General features: G+C 42.1%; 1 long non-coding RNA gene across 2 annotated transcripts in view; it reads right to left on the reverse strand.

The window, feature by feature from the left end:
• Positions 1–281: 281 nt before the first annotated feature.
• Positions 282–16797, reverse strand: part of LOC146063901 (uncharacterized) — a 165165-nt gene continuing 148649 nt past the window's right edge. For both annotated transcript variants that reach the window (XR_014471705.1, XR_014471707.1), the window contains exon 4: positions 282–1653. This is a non-coding gene — a long non-coding RNA (uncharacterized LOC146063901). The remainder of the gene's footprint in view (positions 1654–16797) is intronic.

The following is a 16797-nucleotide window of genomic DNA, read 5'->3' on the forward strand; positions in this document are numbered from 1 at the left end:
AACCTGAGTCAGGTAAGCATACTCACCCTCCCCCTGCCCTTCCTTACCCACCCACCCCGCTAGTGCCTACCACTAACCCCCATACTCTGTTGCCTTAACCTAACCTTACCATCCAACAGCCTAACCCCCCATTCTAAGTGCCTAATCCTTATAGTCACTCCATATGGCCTAATACTAACCTCCCCCTGCAGCCTAACTCCGAAATTCCCCCATAATGCTTAAACATAACCCCCCCTCCCTGGCCTAACCCTAATCCATTCAACATTGGCTGCATTTCAGCATCGTTATTGCTAAACGCATCTTCTCAGGTTGTCATGGTATGATTCTTGAGACCCAGATCTTGAGATCTGGAGGGTTCTTCTAGTGGGCTATCCAGACCATGGTTCAGGTTTGTAATCTAGTTACTTCTAGAATTTATCATTGTATCTGCCAATTATAACATTTCATGGTGCGAATATGAGGGTTGTTATGCCGCTGTGTTTAAATTACTGCATCTTTTGTCTTTTCTTCAGGATGGTCCTACCCAGGGCTTTTGACTATCTTCCCTAGTTTGAGGTGTCGGCTCTGTTTGTATTTTTTTCAGAGAAGTTTGTCCACCATTCCTGAAGTACAGATGTGTTTGTCCAGGGTGTCCATAGGATTCCGCTTTCCTGTATAAAACATATCCCTTCATGGAATCTAAATTTGGTATTGGAGGTCTCCCTTTGAGCTTCTTGAGACTGTATAATTGTGGTATCTTACATGGAAGGTGATTTGTCCTCAAACCATTGCATCTGCGAGGCGTTTCAGATTTGGCAGTCTTGTCTTGTAAATGTTCCATTGCTATTTTTCACTCTGACATGGTAGTTCTTCAAACTAAACAGTTTTTTCTTACAAAGCTAGTTTAAAAATTCCTTAAAAAACCTTAAATAAATTCCTTAAATAAACCAAAATATTGTTCATTGGACTTTAGCAGAGGCAGCATACTCCTCTTGTTCCTCAAATTGACATCTTTTGGAAGTTGCCCTGGCATGGATTTATGTATACCGTACTGCCTTAATCGAGTACACAGATTTCCTTTTAGTATTGGTGGATTCTTCAAGGAGGGGATGGCTGGTAACCAAGAGTTCTATTGCAAGATCGGTAGCTTCAGTATCTGCCCAGGTTACCTATCCTTACATAAGCCTGTTCTAGCTTCTCTCTTGGTTCATTCTACTAGTGCCATTGGAGATTCTTGAGAGATTTTACACTGGGTTGAACAATTGTTTAAAGCAGTAACCTCTTCATCTGTACACAGATTTTACATGTTCAAAACCTTCCATTGACACTAGTTATGAGGGAAATGTTTTATGTGCGTTTTACCATATTGTGCCACCTCTTGTTAGGCTTGCTTTGTGAAGTCCAATTGTCCAGAATAAAGTGTCCCCCAGGTAGAGGATGTAAGAGGAGATTTGATTTATATTCCCCTAAAATCACTTCCTTATAATCCATCTGGGAGACCCTTCAATTCATCATTGGGTGTAATTATTTTTCTATGTTCATGTTGTTTCTTGTTGCATACTGTATGTTGAGTTATTTCTTCGTAAGGCTCATTAGTAGATAGTTACGGTATACAAGATAATTTATCAGGTGCTACTTCATAAGCCGCTGTTGTAGGTAGTGAAGGTAGTCACTCTGCAACAGATAAGATACATAAACACAATAAAATAACAACGCTAAATCTATTTAAACATAGCCAATACATATAAAATATATAATTCATTTTAAAAAACTCATAGTAATGTATCATGTGCATAAAACAACACCCAACAATTTCCCAGTCCCCTACAGATACTTGCTGTATTCCCAGTCCCAATGTTGAATGGACAATCCACTTGATATAGGCCCTTGTTTTGCTAGGTAGCTGTCCGGAGTCTCAGTCCAGCTATTATGGTATATTTACTAGTACATTTGGAGTGTTCCAGGGTCTATTAGCAATGAGTTGACAACACAAAATTCAATAGTCCCCTGCCACTGCATGCTACACATTTGCTGGTGCTCCAAGGTGTATGTCGGGAAAGTGAAATGAGCAGTAAGTCCACAGTTAGGGTGGGCTAGTCAGAAAGCCCATTGGATGCATGATTTAAACTTACAGCATGAAAGCTGCATCAGGTATATTTTGTATAGGGAGTAGTAACATTTTGTTTCATGTATTGTAATCTATAACAGTTTGATTTCAATGTAGAACCAGTGCAAATGAATGACTATTCTTTGTTTAAAATGTTTGGACATCTACATGTTGTGTAAGTTGAATCTAATTAGAGACTGTGTTACATGCCTGACTGGATTTAATATTGCGTGGAAATGGAATTAGAAAATATCAAATATTTTTGTGCTAAGCTTGTCTGAGAAATACAAGAGCAAATGAAAGATAAGTTATTTAGTCTAATAAAGATATTGGTTTGGTAGACGACATTCTGAGGAATGATTAATGCATTTCAGAAAGTGGTTTAGATTTGAAGATTTTGCAAAATAGCAAAGCAATCTGTTCGATGGTTCTTCTAGCTAGCTTTTAGTTAGAGCTATTTGCTGTAAACTGATAACAAATGCATGTTATTATGATTATAAATGTGTTTCAAATGAGAAGTTTACTTCTCTATAAATAAAAAGTACACTGTGCAAAGTTGAAAGTAAATTACATAATTGAAATGATACTTTTAAGCATTTTCCATAACTATACTAAGATTTTCAGATTACACTGAAGGTTTTCAGATTACACAGAAAGGAGCGGCTGGCTGTAGTCAGACTTTACATTATTTGTTCCAAAGCCCCTCTGCTGTATTATAACTGTATATTTTAATATGATCAAATGAGGAATATGGTCACTTGGGTTTGGCTATTTGTTTTAAACTGGGTACACACTATGGGCCTGATTTGAAGTACAAACCCCACCCAAATCTAACTCTCTCTGCAAATGTTACGTCTGCCCCACCTGCAGTGCACATGGTTTTGTCCATTAGAGAGAGAATTTGCTTTTGCAAGTGAACCAGCGGCAGCTGTCACAAGAAGCAATTTCCTCCATTGCCAGGACCTGCGTCTATCCGGCCTACCGCCAGTGGCTCCATAATCAGGGAGACGGCGTCACCTCCAGCAGCGCTCCTCACTGCTCCTCCCCTGCCTACTCACCAGGAGCACTGTGGATCAGCAGCAGCATCACCCCGGCCAGCAGTAAGATACATATTAATTGTCAGTGGGGTGGGTGTCTGTAGAAGTGGCTGTGTGGTGTGTGGTTTAGCGTGGGGGAGGGGTGTGAATGAATGGAAACAGTGTATGCATGTACTGTATGTATGTAAGAGAGCGGTGTATGTATGAGAGAGTTGTATGTATGTTCAGAGCAGCAGTGTATATACAGTATGTATGTATGTATGTATGAGAGTAGCAGTGTATGTATGTACGAGTGGCTATGTATGAGCGGTGGTGTATGTATGTATGTATGCATGTATGAGAGCATCAGTGTATGTATGAGATTGGTGTATGTATGTGAGTGGCGGTGTATATATGAAGATAAAATACATTTGTTTGCGCTATACAGAACAGCAGCAGCTCTAAATAACCTCCCCGTTAGTAGAGGAAAGGGAAAAATAGATATATAAAGGATAGAGGATACCTCCACCACTCCAGTGAGTACAATTCTTTCTATGCGACAATTTCACACAATTTTCATAATATGATGAATTTTTAAAACATAATCTGAAACAAAGCAGAGTCATAGCAATCCATTATGCAGTTAGTTCTTGATGAACTAAAAAGCCAACGCGTTTTGTTATAATGACTTCATCAGGTGTGTGGATAGCGTAAATGATCAGCAGCAAACACAGAAATGATATCAAGATTTATAGTGACTGTTACATATAAGCATAATGTGTCACCATCCTTATGGGATGTGATTTATTATTATTGTTCCCCATTTTATAAAGTATACTTTCTTCAATATATGTATAGAGTTGAAATATGTTTATTATACTTTTAGTTTTATATAATGCTATTAAAAGTAGAGAGAATTCTTGTCTTGGATACCTAAAGGTTTAGTACAGGGACAGCGATTGTTTCCAGTGTTATCATTTACTCAAATAGTATTGATTTGTTAGTGATTTAAGAAGTGAGATGGTACACAGAAGAGCAGGGATGCTTTGGAGGTGTAAATACCATGAAAAGGTAGAATAGCATACCATAAAAACCAATGTATTGTTTGAATCAATCTAATTGGCAAATAGCAGACTTACTGTACCATTGTGTTTCCTGGTGATCTGCATATAGCATACATCCCAACTGTCCTGCTTTTCATGGGAACGTCCTGGTTTTTTGGGACGTTCCCTCATTCCACCCGGAGCCCGCAGGGGGAGGGGGGGGGGGGGCAGTTGGGATAGTGAATACACACAGAACAATATTGTTTACTGATGATGTCACGGGACCCCCCCTGTGAGTGCAGTCACTGACAAAATTGATCATTGCCGATGAGCATACACACTGCCCCTTCTTTTAAAGATATCACTCAGAAGGGCCCTTCTGAGTGATATCTTTTAAAAAATTGGGAAGTTTGTATGGGGCTTAAGACAGTGAAATGCAGTGAGATCAATAACTGGGAAACAGTGGTGGATCTCAAAATGGGTCTGCAGAACAGTGTAATCATTCACAGTCAAATAGGGGAGCACTGCCAATGAGTTACAGTTGGGGATATTTTGCAGTGTTTGGGGTGGTAGTTAGTGTGGCTCACCATTTTGAACTTTGGACTGTGCAGCACCACATCTGGACCACTGCTGGGGAGGCACTGGATAGTACCAGAGCCAGATTTATAGCATATACTAACTCAAATACAGCCCTTCCCTACTACAAGCAGCATAGTAATGGACAGCAATCACAGCCTTACTGTCCTCACACACTAACACTTCCCACTGCTGCCAATTGCAGGCAGGAAAACAGTGACACAAGGCATGAGCCCTCAGTGAAGCAGATGTGATAGCTGCCTCACCTGGTCATATTTCTTTTCAGAATCTTTGGCCAAAGCATAGCCCTGTCCCCCTTTCTAGGCAGTCTACTAAAAGGGGATATTGAGCTGGTCGGTGCCTCACCTCTCGTCTTCCCCTGAAGTTCAGCAAAATGTGGCAAATTTTGTACTTGGAATAATATAGGAGTATATTGGGTACTTGTGTAATAACTGGGCACCTGATTTTGAGATCGGGTCGGAAAAAATTGCATCGCATCGCATGCAACCAGATCGCATGCGATGCGATCAACGCGATTTTCCATAGGATTCAATGTTCACATGGTCCTGTTCATTTCCCCACTATCCAAGTGGGCATAGAGTTGATTTTATATAGCGTGGCGAGTGCAGTGAGCCACCGAGCCCGAAGCATGGCGAGCGGACGCGGAATACATTTTAAGTAATCCGCGTCCCCTCGCGGGGCTCGCCACGCTTCGGGCTCGGTGGCTCGCTGCGCTCGCCACGCTATATTAAATCAACTCTATGCCCACTTGGATAGTGGGGAAATGAACAGGACCATTTTAACATTGAATCCTATGGAAAATCATGTCCATCGCATCGCATGCAATTTGGTCGCGATGCAATGTGATCGACGTGATTTTACCGCAAAGTCGCATCGCATCTGATTGTATGCCTTAAGTTAAGGCATACAATCAAATAATCGGGCGCCCAGATATTACACAAGTACCATATATTGGGATGGAAAACTAGATTGGGGCATTTCTGGAAGCAGCTCTAATGGGGACAAGTCTGTTGAAGGGCAAGGTCTAGAGGGGGTGGGATAATCCATTCTCATATGTGGAAAATGAATGTTATACATCTGTAATAGATTATATTCTCATGTAATATTGACTGATTGTTACTACTGTATTAGAAGTGTCAGTCCCCACTCAGCCTGTCTCAGGTCATTAGCAAATAGTTATCAATCTGTCTCAAAATTAAATTCACGACTAGTATGCCCAACATTAATGAGTCTTTCTGTATGACATACACACAATGCCCAGTACCACCTTCTACATCTGTATCTGCACTAATGCCAGGCCTAAACCAGCTTTCAAGGGAAGACATAACAGTCTTCAGAAAGTGGTTGTGAGATTGCATGGGGTAGAGAGAGAAAGAGTAAAAGCCCCCATACATGCTGTGCTAGCAGCGTGCAATGCAACGTGTTATCGGCTGGATCGCAACGCATGCATTTTGCATACGATTTGCGTGCAATGCGATCCGCGGGCAGTACAAAAAGTATGTGCAGCACATTGGCCGTAGAGAGTGAAAGAGGGAAGAGAGAGCAAGATATGGGGTGTGATGGAGAGAGGGGGTGGACAAACAGGAGAAAAATCTGTCCTATAGCTAGTGACCGGTAAATGATAGTTCCAAAATACTAGGATAATAATAATCCCAGATATTAGTGTGTGCTGGCACTTGTTATTCTCATCATTTATCACTGTACAGACTCCTTCCCACTATTTCAGAATAATACCGCATATCATTATGTGCCAGGAGCTGTGTTATTCCTCCTCATTAATCACTGTACAGTGCCCTCTCCCCTATATCATCATCATCATCATACCACATATTAGAATGTGCAGGGAGCTGTTATTCCTCCTCATTAATCACTGTACAGTGCCCTCTCCCCTATATCATCATCATCATCATCATCATCATCATACCACATATTAGTATGTGCAGGGAGCTGTGTTATTCCTTCTCATTAATCACAGTACAGTGCCCTCTCACCTATATCATCATCATCATACCACATATTAGTATGTGCTGGGAGCTGTTATTCCTTCTCATTAATCACTGTACAGTGCCCTCTCACCTATATCATCATCATCATCATCATACCACATATTAGTATGTGCTGGGAGCTGTTATTCCTCCTCATTAATCACTGTACAGTGCCCTCTCCCCTATATCATCATCATCATCATACCACATATTAGTATGTGCTGGGAGCTGTTTTTCCTCCTCATTTGTCACTTTACAGTGCCCTCTCCCCTATATAACAACAACAACAATAATAATAATACAGTACTAATACTAATAATAATAATACAACATATCACTGTGTGCCATAAACTGTGGTATTGCTCATAGTATTATTTTCCTCCTGCTTTTATGGCTTGCACGACCAACGGAGGATCTGAAGGTACCGTATGGCCCTGCAAAATTCTATTCAGAGGGTTTATATCTGGTGTCATTGAAGCAACCAGAGTGCCAACCATATCACTGCCATAATCCTCGCTTAGCCATGGTCTTAATTGCGCTAATTGGGCAGAAATATAGTATCTTCTGAGGTCCGGCAGTCCTAGGACGCCTTCCCCCTTTTCCCTCATCAAGTTATTCAGCTGGACCTTTGAGCAAGAGTTATTCCAGATTAAAGTGGACAGCATACTATTAATCTTCCTAAATAATGCTTTGTGGAGGTGAATCGGAGCTTGCTGTACAATATATAAAAACTTTGGAAGAACTATCATATTCACTAAGTTTACTCTGCCTGATACTGTCAATGGTAATTTACCTCAGGATTTAATTTTTTTCCCCAAACATTCAAGCAAAGGTTGAATATTAAGTTGGACAAAATCTTTAGGATCTCGAGAAATCCAAATCACCAAATATTTAAACGTTTGTGCCCATCTTAAGGGAAGAGAAGGAAGGCTGGAGTGATTATCCACCTTTCCCACTGGAAAGATGATAGACTTAGTCCAGTTATTTCTAAATCCGGAAAAATCACTGAATTCTTCTATTAGTTGCAATACTAAAGGAAGAGAAGCTGAATTAATCCTTTAGGTATACGAGCAGGTCATCAGCTCATATATAACCTTATCACATTGGTCACCTACCCCAAACCCTAAAATACATGCTAAAGGCACTATCGCCAGGGCGAGCAGGACAGGGGAGAGTGGAAACCCCTGCCTCGTTCCCCTGGCGAGCTTTGATGAGGGTGAGGTCCAGCCATTTATGGATACGCAGGCTGATGGATTTGTATATAGTAGTTGAACCCATTTTATGAAATTAGGGCCAACTCCAAAGGCCTTGAGGACCTCCCACAGATAGGGCCATTCTACGAAATCAAACGGCTTTATTGCATATAACGATGCCACTGCGGATTCTTTATTCTCCTCCTTAGGCATCTGTAAATGGCTGTACAACCTACGTAGATTTATTGATGTAGACTTCCCGGGCAGAAAGCACGACTGGTCGGGGATATATTATTTTCAGAACATGCCTATCTAACCTATCTGCCAAGATTTTAGCCAATATCTTGGCTTCAGAAGACAAGAGAGATGTTGGTCTATAGGAATCAAATTCCTTTGCATCTTTACCTTTTTTCAAAAGTACTATTATTTTAGCCTCCGTCATTGAGCTGGGCACCACATTTTCCTCAATGCAGTGAGTCAAGGTCTCAAGCAATGAGGGTGCAATAAAGTCCATGTACTTTTTATATACCTCTGATGGTATTCCATCCAAACCAGGGGCTTTCCCACCGGGTAACTCTTTTATAGCCTTTCTTACCTCCTCAATACCCAAGGGAGACTCCATTTCTATGCTATCTATACTGCTGAGGATTGGTAGGTCTATTTTTATTATGTATTCCTGTTTTTTTTTTTTTTATTGTGTCTTAACCTACTTGAATACAGCTGGCTAAAATATGTCTTGAGTGCTTCCCCTATCTGTGGAGTGGAGTTTATTAAGTCTCCCAATGTATTTTTAATACAACTTATGTTGTAAGGGGGGCGTTCTACTTGTGACAAGTATGCCAAATATTTCCCTGATCTGTCTGCATTTTGATAGTTTTGTTGTGATCTATAGGCCATGGTTTTTATATTTTCCTCTTTTATTGTACCGAGACTTCCTGACACTCCTGTTGGGAGACATTTGTGTTACTTGACACATGTATCTATTCTTTTGCCAGGCATTTTTCCTCCTTTTTTAAGACCCGCGCTCTACTGCCTCTTTTTAATATCAGCAATACATTTTATTAATAAGCCCCGCATATAAGCCTTAAAGGTGTCCCAAATTATAGCCGGATTAGCTGACCCGCGATTTCTCTCCCAAAATTCAGCCCATTGAGCCACCAGATCTACCTCGCTTCCTATGCTTTGCAGCCACCCAGCGTTGAATCTCCAGAAGCTGCAGCCCTTATCTTTTACTTCTGAGAATTCCATATAAATCGGGGAATGATTTATATTCCACTTTTAAGATCTGGGGCATGAAGTTCCTGGAGACCAACATAATATCTATTCTGGAGAATACCTGATGAGTGGATGAAAAACAAGAAAACTGTGAGACGTTAGGGTTCTGTTCTCTCCAGGAGTCTACCCAACCCATGTCCAGTATAAAGTTTGCAAATCCCATATTTCTCCTGGCTGGGCCTGAAGCCACACTCATCTGTCTGCCTGGTGGTCCAGAATATTATTAAAGACCCCCATACAGACAACAGGGGAGTGTGGGAATGAAACTATAAACTCTGCAGCTTTTAGCAAAATATCAAAGCAAATGGAAGTGGGATATATATCAATAATACTAATAACTGCATTGAATTGATTACACAATCCAAGTAGTAGTAGTAAAAATTACAAGGTAACGTACAGGGTGTGTTGATAAAATACAGCATAAATAGGGGTATAGCTGGTAGAACTAAAATCAGCATCAGTTCTGAAGTAGGTGTCGAAATTGTCGAGGAGATTGAAGATGAAGTAGAGGAAAGGAAGAACAGGGCAGGAGCACTGGTGAGGTAAAGAGGTAGGGTGAGTACGTGAGGAAGGAGGGCCCTACTCATAAGAGTTAACAGACTAAAAGGTGGTGGGTGGACGAATGAAAAACAATAGGATAAGTAGGAACGGATGGGAGCGGTTGGTGCGGTAGGGTAGACAGGATAGGAGGAGCGAAAGAGGTTAGGAGAAGGAGGGATAGGCTATTCGGAAGAAGTGGGTTTTGAGCAAGCGCTTGAAGCAGGTAAGGGAATCAGAAAGCTTGATGGGTGGCGGGAGGTTATTCCAGTGCAGGGGGGCAGCCCGAGAGAGTCTTGGACACGGGAGTGGGAGGAGGTGATCAGGTGAGAGGTCAGGCGGCGGTCGGTGGAGCGAAGAGGATGGGAGGGAGTGTGGATAGAGATCAGTGAAGAGAGGTAAGGACCGATGGAGGAGGAGAGAGCCTTGTAGGTGGTAGTGAGGACTTAAAAGAGAACTCAGAAAGGAATGGGGAGCCAGTGAAGAGATAGACAGAGGGGGTAGGCAGAGGTAGTGCGGCGGGAGAGGAAGATGAGCCTAGCAGCGGCATTAAGAATGGATTAGAGAGGGGTGAGGTGGGCGAGAGGTAGACCAGAGAGAAGGATGTTGCAGTAGTCAAGGCAGAAGATGACAAGAGATTGAATGAGAATTTTGGCCGCGTCAGTGGAGAGGAATGGACTGATGCACAAGATGTTGCAGAGGTGAAAGTGACAAGACTGTGAGAGAGCACGAATGTGGGGGTGAAAGAGAGGGAGGAGTCAATGATGACACTGCGGCAGTGCGTTTGGTCAGTCTCGGTTTCACCAATCCTGATGGAGATAGTGGGAGAAGAGAAGATGTTCGGGGGATGGAAGATTAGAAATTCAGTTTTAGCCATGTTTAGTTTCGGAAGCATTGGGTTATCCAGGCTGAGATGGCCGTGACATTTGGAGACCTTGGACAGGAGTGATGGGGATAGGTCGGGGGAGGAGAGATAGATTAGGGTATCCTATCCGGGGTATAAATGAAAAAAATTAAACGTTTCCTGGTAATGAATCAATTTAGACACTACAGTGCAGATATTGTATGCCTGAAAGAAGAAAGCATAACATCCACCTGGATCTATCTTGACCCTGTTGCAGACAAATGAGAGTGTTTTCTTTATCAAAACTGATACTCCTCTGGATGAGGACGTAAAGGGGGCATGGTAAGCCCAGCCCACCCATGATTTTTTAAGGGCCAACAATTTCTCACCCACATGGTGAGTTTTGGTCAGGCATACAATATCCGCACTGTAGTGTCTAAGTTGATTCATTATCCCCCCCATAATGAAAAAAAATAAAAATGAAAAAAGACACAATTTAATCCACCTATTTAGGGGACTATTCCAATAAAGTCACCAATTTGCAGGGGGCTCCCTGACATGACGTTTTTTCATTTTTTCTTTAACTTTTTCAATAGCCTGTAGCCTAACAGTCCGCCGACTGCCGAGCGCCTGGGGACTTTTGATCCAGCCATTTTGCAGCCTCGTTGGGCGTAAGGAAGAAGATGGTTTCATCGTTATTGATTACCCTTAGCTTGGAGGGAAATACCATTGAGTATTTGAAGTTGTTTTCTCGCAGTCTTCTTTTGATTTTGGCAAATTTTGCTCTGTCTTTCTGCACCTCTAATGCGAAATCTGGTAACACCAAAAATGTTGTCCAGTTGTACTCCAAGGGCCCTTTAGAACTTATCAGGCGCAATATTGTATCCCGGTCCTGGAAATTAATATTTTTACAATCAGTGTCCTCAAAACCGCCATTAGATACTTTGTACTGTGTAAATCACATCGCGTGGCTGCACTCATTGAAAAAGTATCATGTTGTGTCTGCTATTTGCTGATTAATAGGCATATTACAGCGTTTTTCTGTGTAGCTGAATTGCCACCACTTTGCAAATCTAGAGAGGCATACCAGAGAGCCATCTCCATTAGAATCCCTCATAGCGCCCTGGTCAAAGCGCATGCTACCAGATCGTATAGCTCAGAGTGCCTTAATTAAGTATCATCATGCACTTATTTAAACACCCAGTTGGTCTGGCCAGCCCCCTTCACTAGCACATCCTATGGCCCCCCAGCGCCCTGACCCTTTTAACATCAAACCACACTGACAGCATCTAGCAGCCATCACAGGGATTCTCGAATGACGTGCCTCCTACCCCCGCCCCCTGTTACCTAGCAACAGTACGCCACCAGCACCGAATGTGGTGCTGAGTAACAGCTCCCCACACAGAGGCTCAGGGCGGGATTGGCACCCTTACTTTTATGATTTATAATGTTAATCTTGCTGCCTTGCTGTACCCCTGATGAAAACGGGTTGGAATCCAGTTGAAACAGCTGTCGGGTTACCTTTTATATTCTAAAGCTGTTTGCCATGCTGTAAATTTTTTCAATACATTTATCTTCTTCAAACAAACGAGTGCTGGTCTGTCTCCTTTGCCCCCGCAAAGGTTGGCTAAGTGGTGCCGAGTAATTGCGGCAATATTATAACTATTATATCTGAAGACGGTTATAATAAACTGAAACGTTATATACCATTGTCTGTGCTCCTTGGCGTCAGCATTTATGTGATCAGTGAGTGCCGCCATTACTCTTGTTTGCATTCCCTTATATATATATTCAAAACCTGAATTAATTCAGCTTCAGAACAGATTACAGGAGACAAACCCCCTCCCCACTGGGTCTATTTTCAAGAACTTCTTCACTGCCAGATTTATTTAATCAACAATTTAATAAATTATTTAATAATTGAATAATTTTTTTTGGTACTCTTTACCTAGAACGGCGCCCGCGATTGGAATCGCGGGCGTCGGGGGTAAAAAATCGCGGTCATCACGGGCATCGCGGGTAAATCGCGGGTACATAAAAATCGGGTGCCCGCGATGACCGCGATTTTCCCATAGGGAACAATGTTAAAAAGGCTGATTGACCGCGATTTTAATGTAAAATGCCTCAATGCCCGCGATTTGGACATAGGAATCAATGTTAAATGGGCTACAGAGCCCAAATAGGCACAATTAACCCTTAAATGTCCCCCCAATTTTTTAACGCCACCCCACGATCCACGTCAACCCAAAGCGTGGCGAGCGCAGCGAGCCCGCGAGGGGCGGCTGTACGCATCCTCCGACCTTTTCATGCCCTACTATCCACGTCGGCGTGGAGTTGAGAATAGAATAGTGTGGCGAGCGCAGCGAGCCACCGAGGCCCGAAGCGTGGCGAGCGCAGCGAGCCCCGCGAGGGGACACGGATACCTTCACAGGTAAACGCGTCCCTTCACGGACTTCACAGGTGTCCGCGTCGCCACGGACACCTGTGAAGCCCGCGAGGGGACGCGTATAACTGTGAAGGTATCCGCGTCCCCTCGCGGGGCTCGCTGCGCTCGCCACGCTTCGGGTCTCGGTGGCTCGCTGCGCTCGCCACACTATTCTATTCTCAACTCCACGCCGACGTGGATAGTAGGGCATGAAAAGGTCGGAGGACGCGTACCGCCGCCCCTCGCGGGCTCGCTGCGCTCGCCACGCTTCGGGTTGGCGTGGATAGTGGGGTGGCGTTAAAAATTTGGGGGGACATTTAAGGGTTAATTGTGCCTATTTCAGGTCTGTAGCCCATTTAACATTGATTACTATGTCCAAATCGCGGCCATTGAAGCATTGAATGTAAAATCGCGGTCACCACTAAATTTAACATTGACCCCTATGGGAAATCGCGGTGATCGCGGCCATCGCGTCGCGCCCGATAATGTACTGCCCGCGATGCCCGCGATCACCGCGATGGGCGCCCTTCTAGGTAAAGAGTACCTTTTTTTTTACTCTTATCAAATATTATACCCACATAATATTTTCAGTCAGACAGTTTTTATATGGTCACTTCATCACTTAATTCACTCAATAGCTGTAATTCTTTTCAACTTCTTATTGAAACTCACATGCTTTTTTTAATACATTTTTTACACATTGTTTATGCATTTATTGCTTTATTTGTGTACCACCAGGAGCCCCCGTTCTGGAGCGTGGTTAGCCGGTGCTGTCTATACAAGCGGTCTCCTAGCAACATAGATGCCGCGTCTCCTCATCTTGGAAGCGCGCACTTCAATTACCGCTGCCTAGCAACAAAGACATCCGGGACACACACGCTGACGGCGTCTGTCCCCGGACGTGACGTCAGACACCAGCTACCCTCCCCAGCACCGGGAGGTTCCTTGTTCGCTTGACACAGTAATATAAGACCTCCGGAGTGCCTCTGCTTGTTTATTGGACTATCCTATACTATCTCACCGAGAGGGCATCGGGGCCATTGTGGACCTCTAGGTCGAGTGCCGGGCTGATCCCTACCCCTATATATATATATATATATATATATACACATACAAAAGGTCCATAAAAGCGCTAAAGTGTCCAGAAATGGAATGAATCCGTCCGTGTATCAGGATCAACATGCAGTGCAGCTGTGCTCTGTTTGGTGTTTCACAAAACACCACAGTAGGTAGACATGTAGGAAAAAAACAGAAAGCGCACCAATGAGCTAGTATGAAAGTACAAATTTACTATAATAAAAAGCTCACATACATGTATGTTTGAATAAGCAGGTATGCAATCATATAAAAACCAGCACGGCAGTAGAGGTCCACACTCAGACACTGTGTAAGATCACAGAATTGTGTGATCAAAATGTCTGTATTTATTATACACATAATAAATGGAGTGGATGCTATTACAGTATCTACTGATTTTCTTTTCTTTTAAAACTCAATACTTTTCAACTTCTTTGGGCAAGGTCACTACCTTCTGTTTCAATTTGTAATTCTGTGAAATCTGTCTGTAACATGATCGTACTATTGTGTAGTACTTCAGAATATGTTGCTATATAAAATACAAGGTCAGTAGTTGGAGAACACACTATGCACTGTGTTACATTATTCACAAGAATGCACCTTTGCTTTCCTTGCTTGTACAACACCTGGAAACACATTAATACTTAGTCACTTTGAAACATTAAAGTTAATTTTCAAAATTGGATACACAGGATTTTTCTATTTCAGCAATGCACCTAAATTATCAGCACATGCTGTGGAAATAAAAATGTATATTCTAAGGACTGCAAGCTGAAATAAGCCTCACAAAAACCCCATGATATAGCTAAATCATAGATGGATGAGAAAAATGACTATTTTAAATAAAATGTGTAATGATATTATTATTATTATTATTATTATTATTATTATTATTATTATTATTATTATTATTATTAGTCACATAGAGGGAATGGGAGTAGTATTTACATTAGAAAAGAGACGTTTAAGGGGGGACATGCTCAACATGTACAAGTATATCAAGGGCCAATATAAGGAACTGTCACACACCCTCTTTTCTACTAGAAAGGAATTTAGGACATGAGGGCATGAGTATAGATTAGAAGAAAAAAGATTTCATTCAGCTAGTAGAAAGAATTTCTTTACGGTCAGAACAGTCAAACTCTGGAACTCTCTTCCCAGAGAGTTGGTAATGGCTGGCTCATTAAATGCGTTCAAGGCAAAGTTGGACAAACATTTACTGGAGAAAAACATCCATGGGTACAAAAAAGAAATATAATCTGTCTGTAAAATATCAGAACCGACCAAATCAGCAATGGATATCTATACCAGGTTGAACTAGATGGACGCAAGTCTTTTTTCAGCCTTACCTACTATGTAACTATGTAACTATGTAAGATCAATATGGTGCAACATTTGCAGCAGTAGGAAAACAGATGTTAGGCTTTATTGAAAAGGTAAGGTTTTAGAGAATGTCTATTGTATATGTTGTGAGGCTAGGCAAAAGTCTGATTCATCAAGGGGGGAATCAGAGCAGCACAGAAGAAGTCCTGTATAATAGAGTGAGAGCAAGGAGTGGAATACATGTGGTACACATATACAGGACCCAGAGCTTTGATGAGATTTGGACATTTATGGGCACAAATCTAACCAAGGTTTGCTACTGAAAGTGAGGGACTAATTTGTTGGACTGAGGTGGTCCTGCAGGATGTACTCCAGCCAAAAGGAAGTGGCTCTGCTTAGTTCAAATACTGAAAGCTTGAGGCACAACTTATCAAACCAGAGTATAGGAAATTATGTTGGTTTCCTACTCGCTGTTTCAGAAATTAGAGACTGTATGATTGTCCATATATAAGTTAAACCAGGAAAATGTGGAGTCAAAGGCCGATGGCATGGAAGACTTTCCTGAGGAGATGTTCAACAGTTAAAGGCAGCTATGAGGTTAAGATGGTTGGGTATAGAATATAGGCTCTTGAATTTAGCAGAGCGAAGATCATTAGTTACCTTGGTGAGATTTCTGTATAACTAAAAAATTATAGACTGGAAAGCATCTATGAGGGAATCAGATGAGAGAAAGGGGTGACGTGGGTAAAAATAATCTGCTCAATGAGCTTCTAAGCAAAAGGAAGTATAGACATGGAGTGGTAATTCGAGAGAGCATCTGGCTCAAGAGAGAGTTTCTTGAGAATGAGGGATAGCATGTTTGAAAATTAGGGGAAGCTACCAGAAAAAAATAGATGTTTACAAGTAAAGTAGAAGCACGGAGGGAGGGGCTAAACATGGTGAGAGGGATAAATAGGACTGAAGGGCAGGTAGAATAACAGGAAAGGAGGGCATGGACATTTATATCTGTTGCAGGGAGTAACAAGAAGGTTGGGAGGAGAGGTCAATTTAGGAAGTAAAATGGGGGCAAATTTAATGCAGAGATGTGGAGGTGGAGAGAAAGAGACGGTAAGAATGCAATTCAATCTTGTGAAGAGGAAGTGAGGTTTGGAGGCCAAAATAAGAGATGATGGACTTCAAATAGCACTATTTAGATAAGGAAAGTACAGAGCTGTTGAAAGTATGATTGATTTAAAGTTACAAATTCAGCAAGTGAGGGTATCTTCTTTTAGAGGTGCTCTATAAAGTGAGAGCATTTTTGGAGATTAATGTCAAGGTTGGGGCTAACAATGAAATCTGGAGCAGCAAAGTCAAGGGTAGAGGTAAGAGGAAGAGCATAACCACAAATGGCAACTAC

Source organism: Crinia signifera, chromosome 3 (assembly GCF_055691185.1).
Source record: "Crinia signifera chromosome 3, ASM5569118v1, whole genome shotgun sequence".
Taxonomy (NCBI): Eukaryota; Metazoa; Chordata; class Amphibia; order Anura; family Myobatrachidae; genus Crinia; species Crinia signifera.